This window comes from Mesoplodon bidens (assembly GCF_964165515.1).
Source record: "Mesoplodon bidens genome assembly, chromosome: X".
Lineage (NCBI taxonomy): Eukaryota > Metazoa > Chordata > Mammalia > Artiodactyla > Ziphiidae > Mesoplodon > Mesoplodon bidens.
Genome location: NC_138163.1, coordinates 96,560,727 through 96,579,078, shown reverse-complemented (window position 1 = coordinate 96,579,078; position 18,352 = coordinate 96,560,727).

Here is an 18,352-nt window from a genome sequence, read left to right as displayed (position 1 = left end):
TTTGGGGCTACACAAACATCCAGTCGATAACACTGGCAAACCAAGAAGTGTGGTCGCGCCCTCTTCCTGAGGCATCTCCAGCTCCTGTCCTTTGGTCTCTAGCTCCAGGGATCCTAAGTTCCTTCCCTAGGATCAAAGGTTCTGCCCTTCCCTTGAGCTCCCAAAGCCTCTCCTGGCCTCTCTTCCCTCCTTCATAATAAGCAATCTCATCTTAACTGCTACTGGGACATGGGGTAGAGAGGTGTTCAGACAACCACAAGTAAAAAATAAAATTTTATTCTCAAAAGTAATAATAGGACTCTGAGCAGAGAGCAACATTCAGGGTAAGAAAAAGACACTTATGGCTTTTGGGTTCCTTTAGGCCTCTTCAAGCTGTTGGGTTGAGGAAGTTCTGTGTCTATACATTACCCACTGCTAGCGTCTCTAAGTAGACATTTTAGGATCTTGATTCAGGAGGCTGCAGATAGAATAGAAGACGGACAGAATGGAAAAAGCATAGAATTTGGAGCCAGGGGACCTGGGCCTCAGGCTTCCTATAAAGGAATTGCTACCTTTCTCCATCAAACAAAACTCAGGATCTCTGAGATTGGCCTTGGAGGAAGAGTCTTCTCTTGAAAAGGGGCTCCTGGACCACACAGTGCAGCTGTGTGTTCCATAAGATTCTCCTTCCTGTTGAGACAATCTTTCTGGTTACCTCACTGGCCTTGGGGTGTAGTGGAGATCACTCCTTTTTAATATTCTAGTCTGAAAGTGCCTCTATAGCACAGCCGAGACAGAGGTAGAACTTTTAATTTAAAAGTTTGAGGAAAATGAAGCCATCGTGATGTGCAATGAACTCATCGGACTGACCCTGACTGTGCAGCAGAATCATCTGAAATGGGTATTAAAATATAGATTCTTGGTGGTTTGGTGCCAGGTCTTGGACTAGTATTTGAAAAACCATATGGGGGATATTACAGGCTTCACCCTGCCCTGAAGCTTTATCAGACTTCTACGTGGTGGGCATCAACTTAGTACCACCTGGGAGAATTCATTGTTCCTCCTCTTGTTCACTCTTGTATCCCAAGTGCCAGATAGAGCGCCCAGCACAGAGCAAGACCTCTGAAAATGCAGTACTGGTAGAACAGCAGCCTGTGTAAAACTTGCCCTCTTAGTTCCTGTTTCCTGCCTGAAGATATATCTCTTCCCTAGATGTATACCACCTTCCAGGGACACCAGGCTTACCCGCCCCCAAGCAATTCTTATAATTTATACTACAAGTCACAACCTGATAATCACCATCTCATACAACCCTTTGTAAGTGATGAAGAGCATGTTTATTTCAGGCTCTGCTACTTATTCACCATGTGATTCGACCTCTGTGACCTCAGTAACCTCATCTGTAAAGGAGTAATGATGATAAAACCTGCCTGATTGGACTGTTGAAATGAATGAAACTAGGTAAGAAAACTGGGTTTTACAAGTTGGCTATACAAACATCATTGTTATTCATTTGGTCCTGAGGGCTAAAGGAGGTAATGTATGAGAATAGTCAGTTCGTTCAACCAGTATTTATTGAGCACCACTAGACAATGGAGATTCAATAAAAGGAAAAAATAGACCCATTCCCGAGATGACAATCCAAAACACAGTCAATTAAGAGTGGCATCAACCAGCAGTCTATTCTAATGACAAAGAGATTTTTTTCCAAGTCCGGTATCTGTGGGCTTAGCAGCCTCTGCTGAGTATTAGCAGAATCTTGGCACCTCCTCTCCCACCAAAATGGTTTCCAATTATTTCTGCCTCTGAGACTCTGGAATCAGGGCATCCCAGCTACACTCAAACCAATCTGTCAGCTATGGTTGTCAAGAGGGATGCACCTACATTTTTTCCCTCTAGCTCTAGCCCCCACTTGACCACAGCTGAAGCCTGCAAAGCCACTCAGAGAACCCTTCCCTACCCCAGGTATCACCCAGACTGAGAAAGTCGATTGTACCCTTTCCTCCAGCATAACTTCTCTTTCTAGTTCTAGTTACTCCCTCGTATGTGGGTGAATACCAACAGATGTGGCTGTGTGAATATGGGGAGTGGAGAGGAGGGTTGTCTACACTAGCAGCAATATACTTAGAAATATTTTGTTACACAAATACCCTTGAACTTCACATCAACCCCGTGAGATAGGCAAAATATGAGGATACTAAGACTAAGACTTGTTTGTGATTTGCTCAGTATCTCAGAGGCAGGAAGTGTTGTAACAGAAGCTGGAACTCAGTGTTTTTGACCCCAGGTCCAGACTAATCTTATGGCTACGTGCTCCTGTTCATCCTGACTGTTTCTAGGCCAGTTGATGGGAAGAGAGTAACAGGAACCTGCCTGGTTGGACAGTTGGCCTAGTGTTAAAAATTTACTGTGGGTAAGAATCTGTATAGAGGTGTGTAGAGGTGATCAGAAGCAATCCTAGGAAGGGGATCTCCAGAGAGATTTTATTTTTAAATGTGCTTGTGTAGAAAAGTGAGAAGTGGGGATGGATTGGGGTTGGGGAGCAGTGTCTGGGGGGCCTGTATTTACTAATTGACTTCCCTTCATATTATTTGAAGTTTTTACTGGGAGCATATGTCACTTTTATAATTTTTTAAAAGTAAACATCCAGGAAAGAAAACTATTTTTATATGTGGCTATAAATATGTGTTCATCTCATCAGTTGGAAGGTAAATTTGTTTTTCTTGCAAACTAATGATAAATAAAGAAAATTAAAGCCTCAGGTCCAGTAAATGGTTGTTATGATGAGAATTCCCATCCCCAGCAGGGGAGCCATATGACTCATGCAGGCACACGGGCTGTTTTCTTTCATATTCTAACACAGCAGACAGAATGATCCTTTTCAAAGATAAATCAGATCATGTCAGTTGCCTGATTTGAAACCCTTTGGTAGCTTCCCATTACATCCAGAGCAAATCCAAACCCCTTACCCTGGCCTCTGAGGCCTTCCATGACCTTCATCTGGCCTATCTTGCTAACCTTATGTTATGCATTGAATTGTGTCCACCTAAAATTCGTGTGTTAAAGTCCTAACCCCCAGTACCTCAGAATGTGACCTTATTTGGAAATAGGGCCCTTGCAGATGTGATTAGTCAAATTAGGATGAGGTCATACTGGAGTAGGTCAGGCCCTAATCCAATATGACTGATGTCCTTATAAGAAGGAGAAATTTGGAAGCAAGTGCACGTGCATGCACACGCGCACACATGCACACACACACAGAATGCCAGGTAAAGATGAAGGTGGAGATCGGGGTGATGTGTCTACAAGCCAAGGAACACCAAAGTTTGTCAGCAAACCACCAGAATCTAGGAGAGAGGCACGAACAGATTCTCCCTCACAGCCATAGAAGGAACCAACCCTGCCAACACCTTAATCTTGGACTTCTAGCCTCCAGAACTGAGGCAATAAACATTTCTGTTGTTTAAACCACCTGGTTTGTGGCACTTTGTTATGGCAGCCCCAACAACCTAATACACCTCATCTCTTAGTGTTCAGCCTCTCTCTCACTTGCTACCAGCACACTACCTTTTTTTTTTCTTCAGTTCCTCACACACCCAGTTTATTCCTGCCTCAGGATCTTTGCACTAGCTGTTTCATTTTCCTCAAATGTACCTCCCTCAGACTTTTGCATGATTAGTACCTTCTTATTATTCAGTTTAAATGACCTCTCTTATAGAAGCCTTCCCTCACCTCCCAGTCATTCTTTTTTTTTTTTTTTTTTGCGGTATGTGGGCCTCTCACTGTTGTGGCCTCTCCCATTGCAGAGCACAGGCTCCGGACACGCAGGCTCAGCGGCCATGGCTCATGGGCCCAGCCGCTCTGCGGCATGTGGGATCCTTCCGGACCGGGGCACGAACCCGTGTCCCCTGCATCGGCAGGTGGACTCTCAACCACTCCGCCACCAGGGAAGCCCTCCCAGTCATTCTTAATTACTTCATGCTCTTTTTTCTTCAGAGTAGTCATCGTCATCTGAGGTTTTCTTAGTTATGTGTTTATAGTATATTTCCCCCAATTAGAATGTAAGTTCCATAGGGATTTTTGTCCACCACTATATGCCCAGCTTCTACCTAGACGTACCTGGCACACTATAGACACTCAATAAATATTTATTGAATGAATGATCAAATGAATAGGAAGAGTTCTTCACTGATAGATTTGTTTATTAAGCATTTATTGAATCTCTACTACTTGACAGCCACTCTGACAGAACTCGAGGCACAAAGGCAAATAAGATAGGGTCCCTGCCCGCTGTCTTTCTAAAAGTCTGTGGCTACTGCCAGATCCCAATACTGCTGTAGTAGAAAGAGCATAGGCTTTGGAGTCTGACAGGCCTAAGTTCATGTCCTAGCTCTCAGTTACTAGCTGTGTGATCCTGGGCAAGGCACCTAACCTCTCTGTACCTCGGTAATCTTTTCTGCCAAAGGGGGATAATGTTAATACCTAACCTAGAGAGTTGTGGTAAGAAATCAATGAGACAGATAATGTGTGTAAAAACCTCAGCAGTGCCTGGTACCCAGTAAATGCTTTAAAAAATGGCATTCTAGGGGCTTCCCTGGTGGCACAGTGGTTGAGAGTCCGCCTGCCGATGCAGGGGACACAGGTTTGTGCCCTGACCCGGGAAGATCCCACATGCCGCGGAGCGGCTGGGCCCGTGAGCCATGGCCGCTGAGCCTGCGCGTCCAGAGCCTGTGCTCCGCAACGGGAGAGACCACAACAGTAAGAGGCCTGCGTACCGCAAAAAAAAAAAAAAAAAAAAAGGTATTCTACTTCTATTTTGCTCTAATTAAATAACCAGGGCCCTTCTTCTCACAGTTATTTGCCTCTCTTTGGGGGAAATTAACCATTCCCCAAGACAGTAGTAGAAATAATTTGGTCTAAAGGGAGTCCCTGGATGGCCCCAGTACTTGTATCAGGGATCTCTGGGGAGCCATTCAGGTGGAGAAGACACACGTTGGAAATAAACACCCAACCTACTTCCCTTCATGCCCCATTATGAGGTAGTCATTCATTCATTTGTTCGTTCATTCATTCAGCAACTATTTATTGAACATCAATCAATTCTGTCCCAAGCACTGTGTTGAGTACTGGATGTACAGTGGCCAACAACACAGACATGGTCCTTGTCTTCACAGGGCTTACAGGCTAGTAGAGACTTTTTGTTTCTTTTCCTTGTACTCTTTCAGCAAATATTTATTGGGCCTGGTACTTCCAGGCTTTTGCTATTTAGAGAGAATGGTGACATCATGCCACTACCAGTTGTTACCTGAGATGACCAAGTAGCCCTGGATCTGGGGCAGCCATAGGCAATGGTGTTCATCCTTGGGGTCTTGCAGGCTTAGGAACCCTCCACAAATTAGCATTTAAAAAATTTCCACATATTGAGTGCTTGCTTTGTTTGAAGTGGTAGATTCCAAGCTTTACATCTATTATTTTGTTTAATCCCCACAACAACCTTGAGAAACACATACTGTTATTATACCCTATGTAAGCTCAGGAAAGGGATGCTCATGCTGGTGGGAGGGTGAAGTGACTCGTCCTAGGTTATACAGATAGGAAGTGGTGGAGGTGGAATTCAAGTCCAGGTCTGTATGACTCCCGAGCCTCTTTCTATAATACCACGATGCTTCAGTATTTCCATAGGCTATTTTTGCTAAGGAAGCATTACACAGGACTGACTTACTGAAAGCCAGGAGAGCTCTTTTTTTTTTTTTTTTTTTTTTTTTTTTTTTTTTTTTGCTGTACGCGGGCCTCTCACTGCTGTGGCCTCTCCCGTTGCGGAGCACAGGCTCCGGACACACAGGCTCCGCGGCCATGGCTCGCGGGCCCAGCCGCTCCGCGGCATGTGGGATCTTCCGGGATAGGGGCACGAACCCGTGTCCCCTGCATCGGCAGGCGGACTCTCAACCACTGCGCCACCAGGGAAGCCCTTTTTTTTTTTTTTTCTGCTGTACACGGGCCTCTCACCATTGTGGCCTCTCCCGTTGCGGAGCACAGGCTCTGGACGTGCAGGCTCAGCGGCCATGGCTCACGGGCCCAGCCACTCCGCGGCATGTGGGATCTTCCCGGACTGGGGCACGAACTCGTGTGCCCTGCATCGGCAGGCGGACTCTCAACCACTGCGCCACCACAGAAGCCCCCTAGGGGAGCTCTTGAAAGAAAAAATAGGACTCATTAAATAGAAAGGAATCTCCAAGTTTCCATACCTTCTTTTATTAGTTGTCTGTTGCTGTGTAAGACTATTACCACAGACTTAGTGGCTTCAAACAATACACATTTATTTTCTCACAGTTTCTGTGGATCAAGAGTCTTGGCAAAGCTTAGCTGGGTTGTTTGCAAGGCTGAAATCAAGGTATTGGCCAGGGCTGGGCTCTCATCTGGGGCTCACCTGGGGAAGAATCCACATCCGAGCTCACATGATTATTGGTAACATTCAATTCCTTGTGGGCTGCCACACTGAAGGCATCAGTTCCTAGCTTAGTGTCAGCCAGAGGTCACTCTTGCTTCTTTGCTGTATTAGTTAGGGTTTGCCACAGAAACAAAACCAATTGTGTGTGTGTGTGTGTACAGATATGGAGAGTGAGAGGGAGCAGGGCGGGGGGGGGAGAGAGAGAGAGGGAGGAGGTTATGAGGAATTTGCTCATGTGATAAGGGAGGTGGCAAATTCAAAGTCCACAGGGTGGGCCAGCAGGCTGAAGACCCAGGGAAGAGCCAATGTTGTAGTTTAAGTCCAGGAATTCCCTCTTGCTCTGGGGAGGTCAATCGTTTGTTCTACTCAGGCCTTCAGCTGATTGGATGGAGCCCACCCACAGTATGGACGGCAATCTGCCTTGCTCAAAGGCATCAATTTAAATATTAATCTCATAGAAAAACACCAGAAACATCCAGAATAATGTTTGACTAAATATCTGGGCACCGTGGTCCAGCCAAGTTGACACTTAAAACTAACCATTACACTTGCCATTGTGGGCCTCCCCAACATGACCACTTGCTTCATCAAAGCCAGTAAGGAAGAGAGTGTCCTAGCAGGAGGCTTCTTACAAGATTATGCAACATAACCACAGAAGTGCTAACCTGCTACTAGTGCCATATTCTGTTAGAAGAAAGTCACAGGTCCTGCCCGCATTCAAAGGGATGGTGATGATGCGGGTTCTGGGGGCCATGTTAGAGTCTTTCTGCCACAGTCCACCTCTTGACTTCCAATGATTCACATCCCTCACACATTCAAAATACATTCACTCCCTCCCAAAATTCCCTGAAGTCTCATCCCATTATAGTATCTGCTTAAAGTCCAGAGTCTCATCACTTAAATCAGGTCCAGGTGTGGATGTGGTCCTTTAAGTATAATTCCTCTCAATATGATGATCTATAAAACTAAAGAGACAAATAATCTACCCCTATACAACCAACAGAAAATGGTGGGGAGGCATAGAATACCCACTATAGACATTTCCATTGAAAAGGGTGCAGGGGGTCTTGGGAGGCATCAAAGAGTCCATGGCAATTTTGAAATCCAGCTGGGCAAATGTTAAATATTCCCTGATTAGTTCTGAATCACTTGGTTCTGCCCTCTGAATTAACCTTCCTTTTTCATGAAAGGTGGCACAAGTTTGCAGCTGAGTAGTTTTATCAGCCTGCTTCCTGCCAATAGAATTTTGGGGGGTCCAAAATTTCTTTAATTTTGTACTCTCTGTCTCAGTCCAAGCTAACAGTGTTTCTGCTGAAATAACTTTCTCAAAAGCTTTAGGAATCTTCAGTGGATTTAATTGAGGTTCACTCCATTAGAAAAAATACATACACACAGATCTGTTCAAGATAAGCTCTCCTCTACCTTGGACTCCTGAGATGGCTAGGTACATAGCTCTTAAGCTTCCTAGAGGCCCTATTGTTTGAAAGGTTCCGGGAGGCATACCCTTAATCTCTTGAAAGGGCCCATTGTATGAGTGGATACCACTCTGATCCTTTGATCTTTCTGAGGTTTTAACAAAAGGTTGTACAGCCACTCTCTCAGCCTTTTCTCAATGCCATGCTTTCTTAAGAGTGCTTGGAAGCCATTTCTTTCTTTCTTTCTTTCTTTTTTTTTTTGGTCACACCGCGTGGCTTGTGGATCTTCCCCGACCAGGGACTGAACCTGGGGCCACAGCAGTGAAAGTGCTGAGTCCTAACCACTGGACCACTAGGGAAGTCTGCCATTTCTTAATTTTTGCATCTTCTGCCATCTGGAGAGCCTGAGAATCAATCATGTACTGGTTCCTTCTAGTTTTAACAGTTCTTTTCTTAATTTATTTCTCCCCTCTCACATTTTACTATGGGTAGCAAGAAAATACCAGGCCACACCTTCAACACTTTGCTTGGAAGTCTTGTTGAGCAAATACGCAAATTTATCACTTTCGTGTTCTACTTTCCACATTAACTTCAGGCAACAATTTCAATAAGCTTTTTTTCCACTATTTAACAGGGATTCCCCCATAACCCTGTGCCTGCCACACGGTAAATACTTAATAAATTTTACTGTTGCTATTATTACATATACAAGAGGAAAAACAACACTTGTCTTCCAAGATTTTTGTGAGAATTTTGTAAGATTATTTGTTAAACTGCCTGGTCTTTAGTAGTTATGTAGATCCCGTCCCTTTACTTCTGTTATGGACTATTTGTGTCCCCCTAAAATTCGTATGCTGAAGCCCTAGACCCCCCATTGTGGCTGTAATTGGAATAAGGAAGTAATGAGTTAAATAAGGTTGTAAGGGTGGGGCCCGGACCCAACCCAATAGGATTAGTGTCCCTTTAAGAAGAGACACCAGAGAGCTCACCCTCTCTTGCTCCCTCTGTGTGTACTCACTGAGGAAAGGCCATCCATGTGAGGACACAATGAGAAGGTGGTTGTCTACAAACCAGGAAGGGAGCTTTCATCAGAATCTGACCATGTTGGCACCCTGATCTCATACTTCAGCCTCTAAAACAATGAGAAAATAAATTTCTGTTGTTTAAGCCACCCATTCTATGGTATTTTTTGTTATGGCTGGCTGAGCTGACTAATACACCTTCCTTGGGTAAAGTTCTTAGAATCTAGTGATCAGAACCCACCTCTCTCAGTTCCCAACTGCTCAACAGATGACACTGGGACATGTGAAAAGCAACAGTCTGCTTTTTAAAACTATAATGTTCCGTTTTCTCTGATTATAAAATGTAGGATCATTGTCAAAAAATATAGAAAATCATAGTGAAGAAAGTAAAATTATCTATAATTCCTTCTCTCTGAGATACCACTGTTGAGGTTTTGGTGAATTTATTTTTAGTATTTTTCTATATATGACAGTTTGTACCTACACACACAGAATTAGAGTGATGCTGATTCATAGTGCCTTATATTCTTTCTTTCTCCCATTTAATATTTATTAGAGCAGATTGCGTTCCACAGATGTCTTTTCCTCCAGAATGATTTCTCTCTTGGGCTTTTGACTTCCTGTTCTCCAGCCTATTCTGAGCCAGCTTCAGCCTGTTTCAGGCCCTGGCTCCAAGCCCAAAGGAGGTTTGCCCCCTGTGGACTTGCCTCAGGTCATGTGACTGTTCAATAACTATGTTTTCACCTGCAACCTCACTGGGGAAGATGAGAGGAAATGACAGCTCTGGGAACAGGTAGAAGGAGTGAACCAGAATCTGTGACTCCCTTAAGTCACAAATTCAAGCCCGTTTTTACTAAAGCACAGCAATAGCACGAGAGCCATAGGCTATGATTTGTGGCGTGGGAGCAAGAGAATGCAAATGGGCACTGGGTGATAAGAATGACCCAAGGTTAATAATGATCCAATGATCAATGCCAAAAGTGAAGAACGGAGCTTTCAGTAAAGTCTGCTACATACGCAGATGTCTTTTGTGTGTGATTTTGGGGGAAATTAAGGAAAAGGGACTGAGTCTCATGGAGGGGTTGCTTCAGAGAAAGAAGAGATCAGCCACAGGAGGTAAGATACAAGTGAGATGCAGAGTACTTCAGTAACAGCGGGTTCTTCGAGCCAAAAGTGATCAAGTGACATTGAGAATATAGACATCTTGGAGAGACGGTCCAACTTCCCAGGTCTGGGATAGGGGAAAATTTGTCAACTGACATATGGAATTTAAGCCTGTGGCCTCTGGAGTCAGATATACTGGTTTGAAAATGTGGCTCCAATACTTATTAGCTATGTGAACTCGGGCAAGTCAATTAAATACCCTGTACTTCAGTTTCCTCATCTGTTAAATGGGGATGATAACAGTACCTGTCTCATAGGTTTGTTGTGAGACATAAAATTATTTTGAAGGTTAAATGAGAACCTATCTGGAAAGTACTTAGAATAGTACCTGAAACAAGGTAAGTGTTCAATGAAAGTTAATGTTAACTGTTAATATCATCATCTAGCTGGGTTACAGAAGTAATAATATATTTATTGAATATATAACTACCACATTTCCTCAATTCTATGATTTGGTATCTTTTTCAAATTTCTGAAATTGGGACTCATCACAACATTATTTTACATTTGCATTCAAAGTCATTTTCTCCCCATCCTGCCCCCAAAGAATCCAAAACCTGTCAGACTCCCAAAACCATGCTCTAGGTCAGTGTCTCTCAGACTTTCATGTGGGGACCTTGTTAAAATGCAGATTCTGATTCAGCAGGTCTGGGGTGGAGCCTGAGATTCTACAGTTCTAATGAGCTCCCAGGTAATACCAGTGCTGCTGGTCCTTGGATCACACTTGAAATAGCAAGGGTCTAGATCTCTGGACTATAACCAGTCTGAGGCCAGAGAAACCATAGGTTGGAATGGGCACCATTTTGGAGTCAGGCCTCAAAGCAGCCTTCTTGATGTAGCAAACCCCTGGTCCACCAGGCCTGGGACTGAGGTTTTGGAATAGTGCTGAAATCTGCATGTGAAAAACAATGTCTGAGGAGGATAGTGAGTGTTTCTAAATTAGCAACCTTGGTTACATGTAATAGTCGTGTCAGCCATTCTGAATCAGAACTGTTTAGAGGCCAGAAATTCCAGAAAGGAGACCCGAAGACCTCGGCCTTGTTGATTTTACCTCTAGGCAAACCTTACTAATTGGAGTCTTCTGCAGTCACTGCACACATACCCAATATGTAGGGAACAGACTGCTGGCCTCAGTTCTCCACCTAGAGTAAAACCAGCTGTCTAGCCATTCAGCAAACAAGTATAGTTTTCTCTTCTCCCTTCTTTCCTAATACCTGAAATAGTTAGGCATCAGGGTCTGGGGATTCTTTCTATTCTTAAATTTTATTTTTAAAAACTTATTGTGATAGTATGTAACATGATAGCTACTCTTATAAATTTTCAAGGGTATGATATTGTTATATTGTATGCATGTATTGTTGACTATAGGTACAATGTTGTACAGCAGATCTCTACAGCCTATTCATCTTACTTAACTGAAATTTTATGCTTCATTAATAGCTCCCCATTTCCTCATCCCCCCAGCCCCTGACAACCACCATTCCACTCTTTATGAATTTGACTATTTTAGATACCTCATATAAGTGGAATCATGCACTTATGTTTGTCTTTCTGTGAGTGGCTAATTTCATTTAGCATAATGTCCTCAAGTTTCATCCATGTTGTTGCAAGTGACAGGATTCCCTTCTTTTTTAAGGCTGAATAGTATTCTGTTGTATGTATATACCACATTTTCTTTGTCCATTCATCTTAATTCACAGCATTTTTGCCATCTGGTTCCTCCTGTGTTAGTATATCCCTGACCCGTCTCCTGTACTGCCACAGCCTCCTACTGCACCCCCGCTCCACTGATTTCCCCATCCCAAACTGTTCTGCCCACTTCTCACAGTGATTTTTGCCTAAAATATCTCCATTTTCCCCACTGCTTCAGTACTTTTCCTCCCCAATCATTCCTTTCCTGCACAAATCTTCCACTTCTGGTCAGGTCTCATCATTGTCCTAAGAACATTATCCCCATTACAGAATCCAAGCTTTGATTCATTCAGTGCTTCCTATCCACAATACCTTCCCCCTTCCAGGACAGGTTTTAGGAATAGCTAAGGGTAGCTAATAGCTAAGAGTACTTACTCTATGCCTAACTCTGTGCTAGGCACTTTACGTAGATTATTATTTACTATAATAGCCCTATGAGCTAGATATTTTCTAATTATTCCCATCTGATGTGAGGAAATTAAGGGTCAAATAATTTACCCCAGTCTGTCTCTATACATGTAGACTACGCTTTTGTCTTTTCTTACTAATTCCTCCTCTCTCTCCCTCTCTGTTTAAATAACCATCTCACTACTTTCAAAGCACATAGGAAATAAATTAACTAAGCTTTGGTTCCTTGAAGTGCTTCTGGACTCTGCTTTCATAAACACATTATTTATGGTTTGCTGTAGGGAAATGGTGCCTCTAAAGCTTTTGAAGGACTTTTAAGCCATTTTGTTCACATACATTGTTTAGCCATTCTCCGCAGTCTTTATTAGTGTTGAAGTGCTCAGCAGCCCCACTTCTTTCTGGATATTATAAAGCTGAACCTCAGCCATGCCCCGGCACAAGTATTCCAGTCCCAAATGAGAGGACTCAGAATGAGTGCTGGTGCATTGGCATCTAGCAGAGTGAAACTCATGGGCACACAGCAGTATCTCTGCAGCTCTGAGGACAGAGTGGGACTGATGGAGTTGGGGAGGAGAAAAGGGATTTTCCCTTTTACTCTCTATACTTCTTTATTGTTTGATTTGTCTTTATACAATGAATGTTATTTAGTACTTGTCTAACAAAAAGAGATACAATTATTTAATTAAAAATAAAGGACAACAGACAAAGAGGGAAGTTCGGAGAAAGACTGCAGAAGAATCATAATCATCCAAAGCTAGTTATCTCCAGGAATAAACAAGTGATGCCATTTGTGGTCTATCAGAATGACAACAAATATTTTAAGTTTGATAATGCTCATGGTTGGCAAGCATAAGGGGAAATAGGTGCTACCCTCCACTGTTGATGGATGATTTGTACAGGTTCTCTGGAGGCAATTTTGCAGCGTGCATCAGCATTTACCATTTATGTATCTTCGACCCAGCAAGACTACTGCTAAGAATTTACCATATGTATATATACTCAAAAGCATGTCATGGTGTAAGCATATAAAGATACTGAAGAATTTTTCATAATGGCAAAACCCATCATTGAAGTTTGGTTAAATAAACTGTGGTTCATCTATTAATTCTGAGAACATTAAGCAGCTATTTAAAACCAAGAGGTAGAGCTGTAGTGCTGATGTGGAATGATCTTTTTTAAAATTTTATTTTTTTGAAGTATAGTTTATTTACAATGTTGTGTTAATTCCTACTGTACAGCAAAGTGATTCAGTTATACATATATATTAATTCCTTTTCATATTCTTTTCCATTATGGTTTATCACAGGATATCGAATATAGTTCCTTGTGCTATACAGTAGGACCTTATTGTTTATTCTTTCTCTATATAATAGTTTGCACCTGCTAATCCCAAACTCCCAATCCATCCCTTCCCCACTCCCCCCTTGGCAACCACAAGTGTGTTTCTGTTTCATAGATAAATTCATTTGTGTTCATTAGATTCCACATATAAGTGACATCATATGGTATTTGTCTTTCTCTGTCTGACTTACTTCACTTAGTATGATAATCTCTAGGTCCATCTATGTTGCTGCAAAGGTCATTATTTTATTCTTTTTAATGGCTGAGTAATATTCCATTGTGTATACGTACCACATCTTCTTTATCTATTCATCTGTCGATGGACATTTAGGTTGCTTCCATGTCTTGGCTATTGTAAATAGTGCTGCTATGAACATAGGGGTGCATGTATCGTTTCGTATCAGAGTTTTGTCTGGATATATGCCCAAGAGTGTGATTGCAGGATCATATGGCAACTCTGCTTTTAGTTTTTTGAGGAAACTCCATACTGGTTCCATAGTGGCTGTACCAGTTTACAGTGATGTGGAATGATCTCAATGATTTGTTCTTAAGTGTGAAAAGTAGGAACTGTGACTATAGTATGCTACCACTTGTATCTTTCTTTTTCCTGGAAGAATACACAAAATTGTCAAAAGTAAAATTACATTTGGATAGAAGGACTAGGGTTCTGAGGCTGGAGAGTTGGGTTTTTTTGGTTGTGCCCCATGGCATGCAGGATCTTAGTTCCCTTACCAGGGATCGAACCCGTGCCCCCTGTATTGGGAGCGTGGAGTCTTAACCACAGGACTACCAGGGAAGTCCCCTGGAGAGCTTTTAATCTAAGATTTTAACTATTTGTACATTACAAATATTTTATCATGTGTGTATAGCTTCTAAAGAAACAAAAATACCATTCTAAAATATCAAAGAGGGCACTGACAGACTTGAAAAGCTTGGTCCATGGACTCCAGGTTAAGAACATTTGTTTTAGAGGAAAGAGCCTGCCCAAATATTTAATGTTCCATCTCTTCAGTCTGGTAGTTCCCCAAGATCAAGGGCTCTATAGAGACACTGGTGGCAAGGTTTATATCCTGGAAAGTCACCCCTGGGCAAATAGTCTTTAGAAAACAAGGGCCATGTGAGTGTTAGAAAATTAGGGCATAGCTTTAACTACCGACTCTAGGTTTCTTTCTTTTTAAAAAACTTTTCATTTCTTAATTATTATAAACTCACAAGAAATTGCAACATTAGCACAGAGAGGTCCTGTGTCCCCTTACCCAGGTTCCCCTAGCAGTAACATCTCACATAATTAAAGTGCATATCAAAAACAGGAAATTAACTGGTTCAAAACAATTATCTAGACTTAGCTCTTACTCAGATTTTACTAGTTTTTGCATGCACTCATTTTTGGGGTATGTCTTTGTGTATAATTCTATTACATTTCATCACACGTGCAGATGGATATAACCCTCACCACAATCAAGAGACAAAAGTGTTCTGTCACAGCAAAGGAACTCCCAAAGTTGCTACTTTATAATTATATATTTCCTCTCATTCCCTATATGTTCTTAGCTGTTCTCCATCTCTATATATAATATTGTCATTTTTGAGAATTTTATATTCTCAAAAGGGAATGGAATCACAAAGGGATTAGCTTTCTTTAACTCAACATAAGCCCCTGGGGATCCATCCCTGTTGCTGCCTGTATCAGCAGCTTGTTTCTCTTTATTACTGAGTTGTAATTCATTGGGTGGATGTATTACAATTTGTTTAATCGTTCATCCACTGAAGGATGTTGGGTTGTTTCCAGTTTTGTATAATTACACATAAAGCTGCTTTGAATATTCATCTACACTTTTTTTGTGTGAACATAAGTTTACATTTCTCTAGGATAAATACCCAGGAGTGCAATTGTTGAGTCCTATAGTACAAAATTGCTGGAGTGTTTTCCAGAGTAGCTTTACCAGTTTTTGTTCCCACCAGGAATGTTATGAGAGTTCGAATTACTCCATTCTGGTCAGCACTTAATATTGTCAGTATTCTTCATGTTAGCCATTCTAATAGGTGTGTAGTGATATTTCATTATGATTTTACTTTGCATTTCACTAATGGCTAGTGATGTTGAACATGTTTTCATGTGTTTTTACATCCATGTCGTCTTCTTTGGTAAAGTGTCTGTTCAAGTCTTTTGCCAATTTTTGAATCAGATTCTTTGTTTTCTTATTGTTCAATTTTAGAACGTTCTTTATATATTCCGTGTACAAGTTTTTTGTTGGATCTGGGATTTGCAAATATTTTCTCCCAGTTGATGGCTTGTCTTGTCATTCTTTTAACAAGGTTTTCCCACCGAGAAAAAGTTTTTAATTTAAAAAAAGTTTTAAAATGATGGGAATACAACAGGAGACTTTAATTTTTTTAAAAAAAATAAAAATGTTTAATGTATCTATTTTTTAATGGATTCTGCTGTTGATGTCATATCTAAGAGCTCTTCCTCTAACCCAAGGTCACAAAGATTTTCTCCTATGTTCTCTTCACAAAGTTGGTGGGAATGTAAATTGCTACAGCCACTATGGAAAGCAGTATGGAGGTTCCTCAAAAAACTGAAAATATAACTACCATATGATCCAGCAATTTTACTTCTGGGTATTCATCTGAAGAAAACAAAAGCACTAATTTGAAAAGATACATGCACCCCTGTATTCATTGCAGCATTATTCACAACAGCCAAGATACAAAAACAACAAAAGTGTCCATTGATGGATGAATGGATAAAGAAATTGTGATATATATATATATATATATATATATATATATATATATATATACACACACACACACACCCAATGGGTCTTTAATTGAAGGAACTCAAGAGATACAGACATTACTCACAGACATTTTTCACAAACTTACGTTCAGAAAGGTTCTGTGAGTTGCCTCAGTGGAAACTATATGGCTGACCTCTGAGAGTCCTCAGTTTCCTTATGTGTGAAATGAGGATGATGACTAACTGCCCTTACTTCATTTGGTCTGAAGAGCAAACAATATATCTTCATCAAGGCTCCTCCAGTTGCTAGCAAGAGAAACCTACTTAAGTTAGCTTAGTTAAAAGGGAGACATTGATTGTAGGGTATAGGGAGTGTCATGGAACACAGAGTCATTAAGTGCAGCCATGTTTCAGGAGGGACTAAATCTGTGAACTAGAAAGTTATCAGGAATCAAGGTAATTATCTGTTTCTTTTAATAACCCTTTCAGTCCATGTGGTCTTTGTCTTTCCATATTTGCTTCAGTCTTCACTTCACAGTCAGAAGTCAATCCTGACTTCTCTGTTTTTCCATGAACTTGACTAAATAGAGCTTCCCTATTTTACAAGTTTACAAGTCCTAGGTTTAAGTGACCAGCAGAGACTGACTAGCATCTCTGTATTCCAGTTCCAAATTCTCAGGATGGAATCTGGTTGTCCCAGATTGGATCAGGGATCCTGTACGGTTCAATCAGCTTGACCCAGAAGTCAGGATTACAACATGGATGCCAGGACCTTACCCCTATGAGGGGAAGGATCCAGTTGTCAAAGAATGGGGTTGGTGGGTTTGGCAGACTTCTCAAAGCAGATAATGTATGAGAAATTATTGAAAAAATATAAATAGTGGATGATCCCAATAATGGTCATCGATTGTTTCTGTCTACTACCTTTTATCTCTATTTTTTTTTCTGGTAATAGGTTCTATTTCTTGGACCATAAGGATGATGGACACATGATCCAAGCTGAATAGATCATGGTACCTCATCCCCTGGCTAAGCTCACTGTGCTCAGCCCTGCCATTTATCATATTTCTGGAATCCTTCTTCCCTCCATGATCTGGCCATTCAACCCCTCCCATCCTTTAAGGCTTTACCTTGGGCTTTAGTAGTGTTTATATTCTGTCCTGCAGAGTTGCACGGATTTCATGTTCTCTGCTGACTTTTCACTCTTGTCCCTAATGCTATACACAGGGAAGTCTTTAGGGAGGCATCTGGGTCACTAGGAAAGGGATGTAAACTTTTCCCAGAAGTCTCCTAGCTGACATCCTTTTATACTTCACTGGCCAGAACTGGCACCAATCACTGGTCAAGGAAAAGAGTGTTGCTGTAACTTTCATAAACCAATCACAGGCTCATCTCCTAGTGCTGGCCCACCCTCCCTGAGGTCAAGAGTTCTCTGTTGGAGACTTGATCAGTGTTGGGGTTCTGTTAGCAAGAAGATAGGAGAATGCCTGCCAAAAGTATCTGTCACAGAGTGTGAGCTCATAGAGGATAGGCTTCTTGTGGTTTACTCTGTCTGATCCTGGCTTCCTTCAACTTGCAGGCCACCTCATCCAGACCTTCATTTTCTTCCTCTGTTTTCCTCCTGTTGCATGGTATTGGACCAGTTTGTGGCTTCTAGCCCATCTCCTAGAAGGGGAACAGCTCTGGTGAAAAGGAACAGATGTGGCAAAGAATGGTGAGTGCAAAGTTTCGATTTACTTTTTGCATGTTCTGTCTGCCTTCTTGTAGGAAGCATTAGGTAGGAAATATCTAACATACAAGGCCACATAGCATAGGGGTAGGCGCTGGACTCCAGAGGCAGATTTTCTGCATTCAAACTACAGTGTCAATAGTTAATACTTTGTGGTAACTTTGGCCAAGTAATTAAACTATCTGTGCCTCAGTTTATTATGTACCTCATAGGGTTGTTGTGAATACTGAAATGAGATAATAAATACAAAACCCTTAGTATAGTGCTTGCACATAGTAAGTACTCACTAAATATTACTAGTTATTACTCTATTATTCACACTACTAGAAAAGTCTGGAAGGAAACAGTGCTGTGTCTGAATGGTAGCTTTCAGGGGATTTTTAATTTTCTTCCTTACACTGTTCTGTGTTT